Consider the following 12,798-nt stretch of genomic DNA (forward strand, 5'->3'; position numbering starts at 1 on the left):
ACAACTGTGCGAACGAATATAACTTTATTTGATAAAATGCAAATAATGCAAAATTTTGAGCAAAATCGGTTGAATAGTTTCTTAGAATATGAACTTCAAAAAAGTCAGATATTTAAAAATCGATTTTCTCAGGAACTATTAGACCGAGTTTGCTCAAATTTTGTATTTTACCATGTAAAGTTATATTCTTTAAAATGATGGAAAAATTTGCATACCTTAGTACTTAAAATTTTTTCGACCATTATGACGAATGAAGAGGGAGTAAAATCATATAGTTATTGGGTGGTTTGGAAAGTAAATTCGTTTTTTTTATGAAGATGAAAGGCGCTTTTTCTTATAGTAAATAGATATTTTATTGAATTCTATATTTCTCATTCGGGTCCATTTGCTATCTTACTGACAAATGCATGATTCCGCGGGGGCTTAAAATTTTTATTCTTTGCTGGCAAAAAAACTGATCGAGGTGATTTTTGCCCTCCCTATTTGAAGTAAAGATTTTATCATCTAAAACATTTTGTAAGAACCGGGAAAATATTGTAGGTAACCCATTTCTCGTCCCCACTGATGATGCACTTCAAAAATGGATAATTTTTCACGCTTCTGAGAAGCAAATCACAGACGCGTCAACACGACGCCACTCATTTCTTTCCGTCAGATCACGAGAAACCAGTATGTAGAGCTTTGAGATTAAACCTTAGGCTCTTCATATGATCAAGAAAGGTGAAATTAGATATATTTGATGTCTTAGTGATCTCACCTGTTGTTATTCACCAATTTGCATTAATTCCAAGACTCAAAGCCTTCCAAGTTTTGAGTCTATCGGTAAATTGTACTGAAAGCTTCCTATTACGAACTATTTTTCCATTCAATAACCCTGACAAAAATGTATGGTGTTTTTGAGGTTGTTTTGAGGTGCAACAACAACAGCCTTAAGAAATCTAACATAGAAGAACCAGTTTTTTTTGTACAGGAAATCATCTGGATGTTCGAAAAAAGCTAAGACTAACGCTAAGAGGGTTAATGCTTTTATTGTCTTTTCATCAGCTTAAATTGGCATATTAAGTAATTAATTAAAATAATTCAATCATTTTGCATCTTAATTGATATTTTGCAAACCACTTTTTGCCCTGGCTATCGATGGTTGACCGTGAAAAGCTAAGCGCAGAAGACGCTAGGGGATAAAATTCGTCGTAAGAATTCGGGGTTAGAACTCGACGAGGGGTTAGAATTCGTCGTAAGGGTTACTACTTCCGACTCATTTTTACTCATAAGCTTGAAAAAATCGGACCATCCATTATTATTATACTTAAAATATAACGCGTTCCCTCAATCCAACTTTCAACGAAACGAACAACAAATTCGGAAGATTTCCCAATCTTGGTATGATACTACCCAAAAAATAACAAACACGGTACTATTTTACACAAATATAGCCATGGGATAACATCCAAAACATGGCTAACCTTATACTTTACGAATGATGTGATATAAATTTTGTTAAATTTGTTTCAAGCTCACGACTTGAGTTTATAAATTACAGAAAACACTTATGAATGGTAAAATGACGCGAAATTTAAACAGAAATCACAACAATAAAGCTTCCTAGAATATTAAGCCTGTTGACGCATCGCCTCGTAAGCGGAGAGATACACCGTAAATTTTCTGAGCTTCTTCCTGTTCTAAGAGGCTTGTTATTGTTTACATTCAGTCAACTATCCATACATCTTCTCCATACACAATGGATCATTTTTTCTTTTCTTGCTTAAGCAGTATTTTTACATTATCGACAGTAAAAAAAGTAAAATGTAGTGAAAACTCTACTTTTTCACTTCTCTATGCTTGAAAAAACACCAACGAAAAACTACTGTATAGAATCAATCGAACTTTTTCTGAGGTAAACCTTACTATACCAGATCTCAATAATTATAAGGCTTAGGTGTGAACTTCGCTGTGAAAATACATAATTCATTAAGTCCTCAGTTCCTTTCCTAATTCCCCAGTATTAAAAATGTTTATGTTTAACATTGGAAATTAAGAATTTTTTAATGGATTGTGACAAACTTGATTGTGTACAATGACGAAATTTGGTGCTGTTGGAGTTGTACGGTGTAATTAACTTATTGAAGACAGTGATGAAAACAGAATAATGAAAAGAACAGTTGAAGATGAAAACTGGATCATAATAATACTTTGATTACGTAGTATTTGTAGAGGTCGAGATACAAAAGTCTACTTTATCTATAAGATTTTCTAAGTGAAATAATAAATTCGACATAATATCAATTAAGTCAGGCCATGAGAGATAAATCCCTTACTACAAGCCTAATCAAAACCCGAATTAAAAAGTGATTGAATTATTCTCAACAAACAGTTTGGGAAGCGATCCATGGTTGGCGATTTATCGATGAAATAGCCAAAAACAAAGCCAACCCCCCGACTTATGGCTATATCACACGAGAGAAAATATGTGCAACTGCAAGTGTAAGTGCAACTGTAAGTGAAATTTCTTCAAAAATTGCTCGTGTAATATAGAAATCACGGTTGCACGAAATATCTGCAACCGTTCAGGCAATTTCTTTCATGAACCAATCAGATCGTTTGCTTTAATGACGTTNGTATGTTGAAGCCGGTATGTTGCTACGCCCGTTGGCTTCTTGGCGTCATTGTTATCAGCCAAGAGCCAGTTGATGTGAAACAACAAAAGCGCATACACGCTCCGCAGCGCTACCAGCGCACCCGCAAAATAAATAGTTTACAGTCCACGTTTGATTTTTTATACACCCGCAAGCTATCGGCCAAACAAATTGAATGGAGATAAGAATATATCTAATTATAGAAAGGTCTTTGGTTAATCGAAATAATTGCAGTCATTTTGGCTTATTTTAACCATATAAACGCGGAGTTTAATTGCAGATAGCTTTCATGATGTGCGGAATTCAAACCAAGAACGCGCAATTCGATCGCAGGCAAATGGTCCTACTATAAATTTTACGAAAAACTTACTATCTAGATTTTTTTTAACAGTTATAATATATTGTAGAACTACTTCTTTTTACCCAAGATAATTAGTTAGTACCCCTAGTGTTGGTTTGAAGCCCACCCAGTTTCACATCGATGGGTACCAGCTTATCAGGGAAGTAAAAGCAGACTGTGCGTTGTGCTGACCACATTGCCACAATCATACCGTTGTTCAAGAAATTGTAGAGCCATATCCTCCATGACCCACTGGCCTACAACGGGCTGTTGCGGAACTGCTTTAAATCAGGGCTCGAAAAAACTCAAAAATTTTACTCTTCCCCGAGGACGACTTGTCCAACAATGTACCCGTCCTCCTTTGAAGCTAACCCGTAGCTTTTAAATAAATAAAAATATAATTTTCTCTTATTCATTACAAACATTTATATAAATTGCACAATGAATTAGTAGTTACTAGGATTACATTATACAGTAAAAAAAAGAAATACTGGGTTACTAATAGTAACCTAGTATCTATTTCTTTTATGAAATAATTTAAGTGCAAAGGTCAAGTTATCTGGAATGTCAATTTATTCGAGGGTACTGCTTTTTTTAAATGAATCAAATATGACGTTTGCCAGTTCCACAATTAAGCCAATGATTTACATAGGTTTCTGCACAGAAATCTGAAAGGGGTTTTCCATTTAGGTAGATGTTTACAATTGCGTTTAACGCTTCTTGCTTAGGATCAAGTACGTCATGTGTTTTTTGTAAGTTCATTGCTGAAAAGCCCCTTTCAACCGCTGCAGTACTCCCAGTCAGAGAAAACATCAATTCCCAATTCCACCATGCGCAGTATGTTGCTGTATTTCTAGATTAGAGAGTCATTTAAGAAGTGAGGTGCTAGACTCTTGTAAGATAACAATGTATCACGAACATTAACGGGAAAATGGCCGTCCGCGCGGACGTCGGATTCGAGAAATTCGTTGTCCGCGGAGAATTTTTGACCGCCGAGAACGGGCGGATGGGCTGTTTTTCGAGCCCTGCTTTAAATAGGTACTGATGAACAATTTATAATCAAAAATTGTAAAAGCTTTCTTTATTCCTTACTAAAACTAGCCATAAATGAAATGGTTTTGCAAAACTACTGGCTCTTCTAATTCAATTCAAGAATAACTCTGCCTCATGCTACTAAACTCATTTGTTTAGGAACATCAACGCTTGCCGTCCAAGTATGGGTTGAGGCATGTAAATGGTTCGAAGCCTTGAGTCCTCCACGCAATATAAAATACTTCGCAGTTCCATAAGAGACATAAAGTAGGCATAGCATCAAATAATATTCTTATTGAAATTTCGAGTTTTGATGGTTAAAAATATTTTTTATTTTAGAGGACGAGCAGAAACGTCATACGCACCACAATAGAGAGTCAGTCAAGCGTGTATGCACGCTTAACTGGTAAAATGCTTCACATTTATTTGGATATTTCTGAAATTTTATTTTTCTCACTGGATTTGAATTAGTTATTTTATCTAATATCAGGAATAGAGCTGCAGCGGCTCAGGCGATAGAGGCTCTGTATTTAACTAGGTTCCAATGTTCGGATACCCGCAATGGCTGCTTCCAGCTCGCTCTGACCTCAGTGTTGGTGCTAAATAACTACAATGGTAGACGGATCATGGGTTAGAGTCTTTTTGTCATCAGGCTAACCGTAGAAGGTTTTCTTCTTCCATGTAACACAAATGTGGGTTAGTTTCATCAAAAATTTGTCTAGTGTGGCTAGTTTGTCTACATGCTTGAGTCAGGAGTTCCCTTATCTTCTGGGTTGGGTTCTGCGGAGTTGAACATTGATAGCTGTGGACACAAAAATGGGTGTGGTGACGAGAGGGCATTATAAAATAAAGTAATATTCAGTGTAATAAATGAATTCATAGATCATATAGTAAGTAAAACAAACTTAAAAAAGAGTTCGGTTTCAAACAGATTAGTAATCCTAAGATGATTTGCATTTCGAGAGAAAGTCATATGACTTTTTTTTCATAGCTGAAAATCGCAATCTCAAAATTAAAAAAAATATTAAAAAGGTTTAAAAAAAACAGTTCTCGAGCTAAATTAATTTCTTCAGTAAGTATTTTTTGGCAACGTGTAATTCGTTTGTTTTTAAACTTAATCAAAATTCAACAATTTTAGATTCAATATGTCTACTTCCAGTAAATTTATAATCGGTTTAGGAACCACGTTACCGAGCATACGCGTTTTAAAGCCTCCGGGAGGTGACAGTAATGACTTATTCGGACTTCATTCTCGACAGAAAGCCATTTTGCAAGCATTGGAAAAAACAACAGGAGTTATGTCTCATTTACAAGTCCGAGATTTCAATGATAAATCTAAAGACGGAAGTACTTTTAAAAAACGATCTGAATATCTCAAAACCAAGAAGATTTCATCAGAAGCCCTTGATATGAAAGTCCCTGGATACCTTAATTCAGAACAGAAACTTGAAAATGGTGATCGTAAATTGAAATCTTGTGAAGGCCGTGAAAATGTGTCGTCGCAGCACGCATCAGTTGAAGATCAAACACATGAGAGTGCGCCTAAAAAGAAAAGTACAATGTTAAGCCAGAATCAAAATGTTGGCCATAGAAAATTTGGCAGAATATCAGTTCTAGAAAAGGAAGCCAAAGGAGTTTCCAATGTGCAGTCATCACTTAAAATTAGAAGCCAAAATCCCATCACTGGGTCTATAACAGAAGTGAATAAAGACAAACTTTTCAATATAAAGAAAGTAATCGATTTTAATGTAAGCAATTATCGTGAAAAGAGACCGGCTGGAGTTAGGGCACAGGCATCCACAATGGACGTAGGCTTGGGTAGTTCCAAGCGTCATTGCCATACCTATACTCGTCGGAACCCTATAACCGGGGAAGGTACTGATTCGAATGGTTACAAATTTGTTCCACGCGATATTCGAGTGATTCAACCTCCTGGCGGAATATCATGTGGTTTATATTAATGAGTGCTTTGCGAGTCTCAGTTGTTTTTTGCATAGCTAGACGAGTTTCACAGTTTAGTTGAGTACCTAAATAATTGTTTAATTCTAATCAGTAAGAATGATTCTAATTATTTGAATAAATCTGATAATATTTTTATGCCATTATGTGCTTATGGATAGTTGAATGATCTAATAAAAACTATAATACAACAATAAATAATGCACCATGTGGCACTGTTTATTTTGGCATTATTGTTTTTATCTGATCATTATGTTAATAGATGCTCCCAATTCTGATGCTTTAAATATAAATATTATGATTTTTTTAAATTTTATTATTTTATGTTTTAATCTGATTTTTATGTTATCATAAGCTCCTAATTCAAATGTTTTAAAGTCTAAATACCAAATTTTTTTAAATTTTATTTAATATATATTTGATTCCAGTCGCCAAAAACTCACTGATAGAAAATACGTTTATTTCCTTATCGTTGAATGATCTATCCAACCAAATGGTATCTCCAACTAATTTTTAGAGAGTTTTAGGACAGTTTTTTTAGAGAAAGAATATTCTTTATACAAGTAAATAATGATGCTATGACTATAATGATTTTTATTTTACCTCTTTCCTCTTAGTCTTAGCACCATTAGCTCATTTTATCTAAACAAGTCTTTACTTGATAGCAGCTCGACAGTCTGTAACAATATCCATAAACAAGGACTGCTTCATGAATATTGTTTCAGCCTGATCCGATTGCGAAATTCATTGCCAATATAATTGTAAGCCACACTCATTCAAAATGCGACATTTTATTATCGTATCATGAATTCTTGGTGTTGTTACTTTACAAGTTTCTAGAAAAATTGAAAAAAAACTGAAACTAGCAACAAATTAAATAAAACAAAGTACCATTTTTCGGGATTAACTCTACCTATGAAATACGAAATTATTATGATTATTTCTCACATTGGTTATGTACGCATAAACATCTTCTACTAAGAGGGCTTGCACCAGACTCCTCTAACTGTAATAAGGCATGCCACAAATTCAAATTTCTAAAAAACGATAATTTTGCTGCCATTATCATTTCCATTTATCTGGTAGGTATTCGATATATATATTTGATTTTACATCTTAATTTTTGATTTTACATCTTAATTTTCGATTTAACATCTTAAGATTTCACACCTTAAAGATTTCACACCTTAATTTCAAATATTTATTACCGCTAAAGCTGTCAATATGAACATAAAAGTCTCAAAAGATAGAGAGCTCGCTTCCCATTGATTTACCCGGGTTCGAATCCCAATGATGAAGGGTCGATTCGAATTACGCACCCGGCTAGCACCGACCACATTGCCAACGTAAAATATTCTGAGTTGGAGACGGATCATGGGTTAGAGTCCCCTTGCCGTCAGAATAACCGTGGTAGGTTCTCGTGGTTTACCTCACCCTGTAGCGCAAATACTGGTTAGTTCCATCAAAAATGTCCTCCGTGAAAGCAAATTTTTTCGAATATTTCATTCAGGACTAGTTATCTTGTCTATTGGATTGACTTCAAAATTACAAAGCTACGAATTTGAACGTTGGTAGTCGTAAACTCAAAATGAGTCGGCTGTTCAACGACGGTGATAAAATGTATCTAGTTAATGTGCACATCAACGTTTTCCTTTTTGTTAACGTTTTGAAGTTAGCTTTTCACAGTCTATCATCTCATTTGTTAATTGTTCAAATGTACTCATAGACTTGATTCTTTAGATATTAAAAAAAACTAGGAGGCTTCGCCCCCTGCTCGCTGGCGCTCGCCAACCTCCGGAACTGCTTTAGCAGTTCATTTCGGATTGCTTCTCAATCCGATGGTCACTTTACTCGCTCATTGGATACGTTCTTAACGTCTAGCTTTTGTATACTTTTTTGAACACTGAAGTTCCGAAAAGTTTTCACTGTAGAAAAGTCTAAACCTGTGCATTTCAATATTAATTGCAAACAGTTCACATATTTTTCTTAATCACACTATTCTAAATTTCAGTTGTTGAGAAAAGTAACTGTTGTAATTTTTGTTATAAAGTCTTTCCCACCAGAGGGCTAAAACCATGTGAAATATGAAATATTAACAATATGAAATAGTACTGAAAGCCTGATGAAAAGCATCTGCTTCGATGAAGATAATTTTGTCAGAATTTTTTTAATAATTCGGTGAGAATTCACCCGATTAGACATATGATGCTCACCTACGTGCTCTTGCGCGCCGAAGCCTATCAATTAAAACGTATTAGCGTTTTATATGTTGTTGTTGCTAATTCCCATCTGGTCTGACGGGGTCAGACCAGATCAATGAATCCGTTGATATTGAGAAAATCCGAAACCAGAATGGGAGAGGAATGAATATCGTTCCAGTCCAGCCCTAAACAGATCAAGATGTGCTCAGGTGATGCCTGGTTTTGTTGGCATTTAGGGCAAAGAGGAAAGATCTTTTGATTTGCAGAAAATGTGAGACTTTTCAGGTGTCCACTGGCCAGTCGGGATAGGCAGGTGTTGGTTTGCCTGTCACCAGGGAGAGATAGAGAGAGTCCTGGTCTTTTTGCTTTATACCAGTAGTGAATAGGTGGAAGCAGCCACTTTTGTTTGTTCTGGGCCTTTTGCCTTGCAAAAAGTTCAAGGTATGTAAGCTCTGAGGTGGAGGGGACTGGATGGTCTAGTCCCTTCTTTGCAAGNCATATGATGCTCACTACGTGCTCTTGCGCGCCGAATCCTATCAATTAAAAATGAAAACTGTTGCCAACGCGAGAAAAGAAATATCATCGGTTTTATTGATACATACGTATTAGCATTTTATATAATCTAGATGACACTGTGTTAATTTCTTTGACTGTAATAATATTTTAAACCGTTTTAATCTTTATATTAAAATTTTCAAAATGATCTATAATTGACTCTGTGAGCTAATTGAGGTAACTTGTTTTATTAGATAGCGAAAAATAAGTAAATAACTTTATATCCATTGAAGCTTACAGAAACGTTGCTGTTGTTTCAGTCAAAATCTTGTTTTCACGTTAAAGTCTTCTAGGTAATGTGCAGGTTAGCTAGGTAGTTTTCAAATTGCCTAGGTCTTAGAAATGAAACAATTTTTATGCACTCTAACGAATCGACCAGGTTAATATTCATGTAATATAATCAACTTGATCTGCAACTCCCATAACCAACATAATCTGTAGAATAACTCATTTCTACAAGTTAACTGTAGCATGTAAAATGTCTTTATTTGAATGAAATTGACTGCTATTTATCAAATTCATGGCGCTATATAGACATTTCTGGTTCTTGCACCAAATAATAAAAATTAACCACAAGTTTCTCGAATTTTCACTAGTTCTAGTAGTTAATTTATCGTTGTGTATTTTAACTTAAGAACTTTTTTGACGACGGCTTTTAGAAAATAAGGCTTATCATTATTATCCAAATTAGCTTGACATTGAATTAACTAATTAAAAATAATAAAACGAAAATTGTTTCATGTTATACATTTTTTTTTTGTTTCAACTTATGTTAAATACTCATTCTATCAATTTATGTAAAGACTAATTTTCGTTCATTTTATTAAAAAAAATTTATTAAATTTGTTTAGCTTTTTTTCCAATTTTATTTAAAATTTAGTATATCCAGCATTCTTTGAAAAATGTTTTAATCTTTGCAAGGAAACTGTCTGCATAAAGAGATTAACTTTCCCCCCAAAAATATATTTTAAATCTTATGAGATGAGAAGAAAGCTGCGGGGCACAAAATATGGAAGATTTGGGAAATATTTGTTGCGAAAACTTTACTTAAAGCTCTACTTGTTTAGGGAAGGTGTGAGCGTTGGTTTGCCTGAAGTTATTTCAGGCATCCAGATATTCCATTTTAAGAATCAAAAGTGAAAGACACAGAATGAATATATGAATGTTTTCATTTTATTTTCGATCCTTGAAGTTGGAATGCAGAATATATGAAATAAAATAATATTGAGAGTAAATATGGAATAAAACAATATAAAATATAAATATGAAATTAATGGCGTGAATTTTAGTTATTACATGTAGTTTCTTAGATAGTTACAGAGCCTGAATTTATGTAATGTGTTTTGTCAAAAGTTCTATAATTACTCACGTTTAAAAGTCAGATATCACCACATACGAAAATAAATAAATAAATCCAAAGTTATTGAGTTAGGATAAAAAATATTCTAGATTATAAATATATAAATATAGCTGGGCCAAAAATATTCATAATTTTATCTTTGTTTTTAACTAAATTATCTTTTTCTTAAGCTTTTATTTTTGAATACTTTAAAAATTTCTTTTGCTATCAGAAAAGACAAACATAATAAGTAAGAGAGAATAAATGTACTAAAAGAGGCGATATACTGATGAATAACGCTTTCGCAAAATATGTAAAATTTTCTTTTATGTTAAACAAATACTTGGTAATGTTTTCATATCGGTAGCCATTTTGAAAGTTTCTGAAAGTTCTACTTGGTACAAGGATCATATCATAAAACGATCTTTTGAACAATTTGAAAAGTAAATTATCAATATTGTGCCGTATTTTTTTTCTTCTTTTTTTACAATCGGATAGTAAAAACAGTTATAAGTCGAGGATTTCAAGGGTTACACTTTGAATAAGTTTAAAAATATATGCTATGGCTTATCCGTTTGGATGATTTTTCAACACTGTAATTTGATGAAACATCAAATTGTTAAAAGGATCATTAAAATTGTTGAAAATAAATAAATGACTTTTTTCACTGTTAGTCATGCGGTAAATAACTGGCAGCAGTTTTTCATCCAATTAACCGTAATACGGTAAGGAATATTTTTTAGCTTTACTGTTTTGAAACCGATAACAACTAGTATGGTTAAAAAATCCATGATTACATATAGTTCTTTAACTATTTATAATTAGCATAGTTACAAAGCCATAGAAAGAAATTTAACTGGACATAGAAGTTAGGTTGTGGTTGAGTTTTGTTTTATCAAATGATCTGTGGAATGTGATTTAACGAGTTTATTTGCTTGTTTCGCCTATCGTAAGAGATTTTAAAATACCAGACTATTTTGTGTTAAGCAGCTTTATGGTGCTCATGTTATGCTCATGTCTATGCATGAATGAGAGCATTATATTCTAATAGTCCAGGGTCACAAATTAGGTAGTGCAGGCAAATGGAAACTTTTCATGTGTTGAAAGGAATGAAGAAACTAGTGTGTTGTCAACGGTGGGATTAGAACCACCCTTCTGTCGCTCATTAGATTGAGTCCACTCGGTAATACGTATCCAACTGTGACAAACTAAGTGGTTTCATTAGGTGGTCCTTGTTGGTGGGACACATTCTGGTTGCTGAACCGTATATAGTGAAAGTAGTTGATGAATGGTTTTTCTCACAGTCCTGAAAACCTTCTTATTTATGGTTATTCGACTGTTTTGTTTCGATATGTTTAAATAACAATTAAAATAATTGTTCTTTATCCATGTTATCACTAACAATGTATTTACAATGGACTTATTCCTTTTCAAAAATAACGACTTATGCAGCACCATGCAAATCCTACAAGCATATCAAAATTAAAATAATAATATTCAAACTGATAATTTTTTTAAAGAAATAATAAAATAAAATTTATTTGCATTTCTGTTTTAAACTAAAGACATTTAATTATTTTATATACACAAAAAAGATTTTCAAAGGATTTTTTACATTTTATTCAAAAATTTAGTATGCCTCCATCCTCCGGAGTTGAAAAATTCTTTTATCTCCGCCAAGAGATTCTCTGTATGAAGAGATTAACTTTCCTCCAAAAATATATTTTAAATCTTATGAGATCAAGAGGGGAGGGGGAAGGGGTGTTAAACTGAGGGGCATAAAATATGGGAAGTAGGGGAAATATTTGTTGCGAAAATTTTGTTTTTCAGTTTGAACTTCTACTATTTTAGAAAGGGAGAGCGTTGGTTACTTGATATTATCACAGGCATACAGATCTGCCGCTTCAAGAATGAAAGAGTGGAGCACTCAAAATAAATATGAATCTTTCCATCTTTTCTTTTTATGTAAGTCTTGGAAGTTGGAATTCAGGATTTAAATGTGGAATAAATTATGTGGATACAGTGATCCTTAAATGTAGGAATTAACATAGTTTGTCTTCCTGGGATGAATATATGCCTTCTACTAACCCATCCTACTTTTTGTGACTTCTCCGTTTCTTTCTCCACCTACCCCTTCTCTTCATTTTGCGACAGACATTGTTTCTAGGACCATTTGGCTGTATCTATAGATTCATTTCTTTTACATATTACCATAAACGTGGATATTTCTCGATCGAAATTGAGAGCACTATACTCATCTAAAATAATTCATTTTGATGGATTGTCTTTAGTAATAATTTAAGTATTTTTAAATAATTAGTTATAAGATTAGTACTTGTTGATATTTCGCAATAATTTAAGTAATGTTAAATAATTTGTTATTAGTTTGTATTTGTTAAATAATTTGTTTTTGTATCAATCAATTGTTGTTCGCACCATTCCTATTGGACGCTTCATATTCACATCCTACTAGAAACGGATTCTTACTGGTTGCTATCTGTAACTCATTGATCATTGACGGATTGTCAGGAGTCAAATGAGTGAAGAGACGTCATCTTTAACATCTCTGTTTTTAACTGGCGGAAATTTCTTTTACATGAATTAGTATTTTGGTGCCTTATCTTATTTTCTAAGAAACCGTCCATAAATAATGACACAAATTTTTTTTTCAATACTTTTGATTCCGTCCTCCGATCTCTCTATGCAATATTACAAAAATAGTAGCTATATATATATATA

The sequence above is a fragment of the Parasteatoda tepidariorum genome, chromosome 8, assembly GCF_043381705.1.
Source record: "Parasteatoda tepidariorum isolate YZ-2023 chromosome 8, CAS_Ptep_4.0, whole genome shotgun sequence".
NCBI lineage: Eukaryota > Metazoa > Arthropoda > Arachnida > Araneae > Theridiidae > Parasteatoda > Parasteatoda tepidariorum.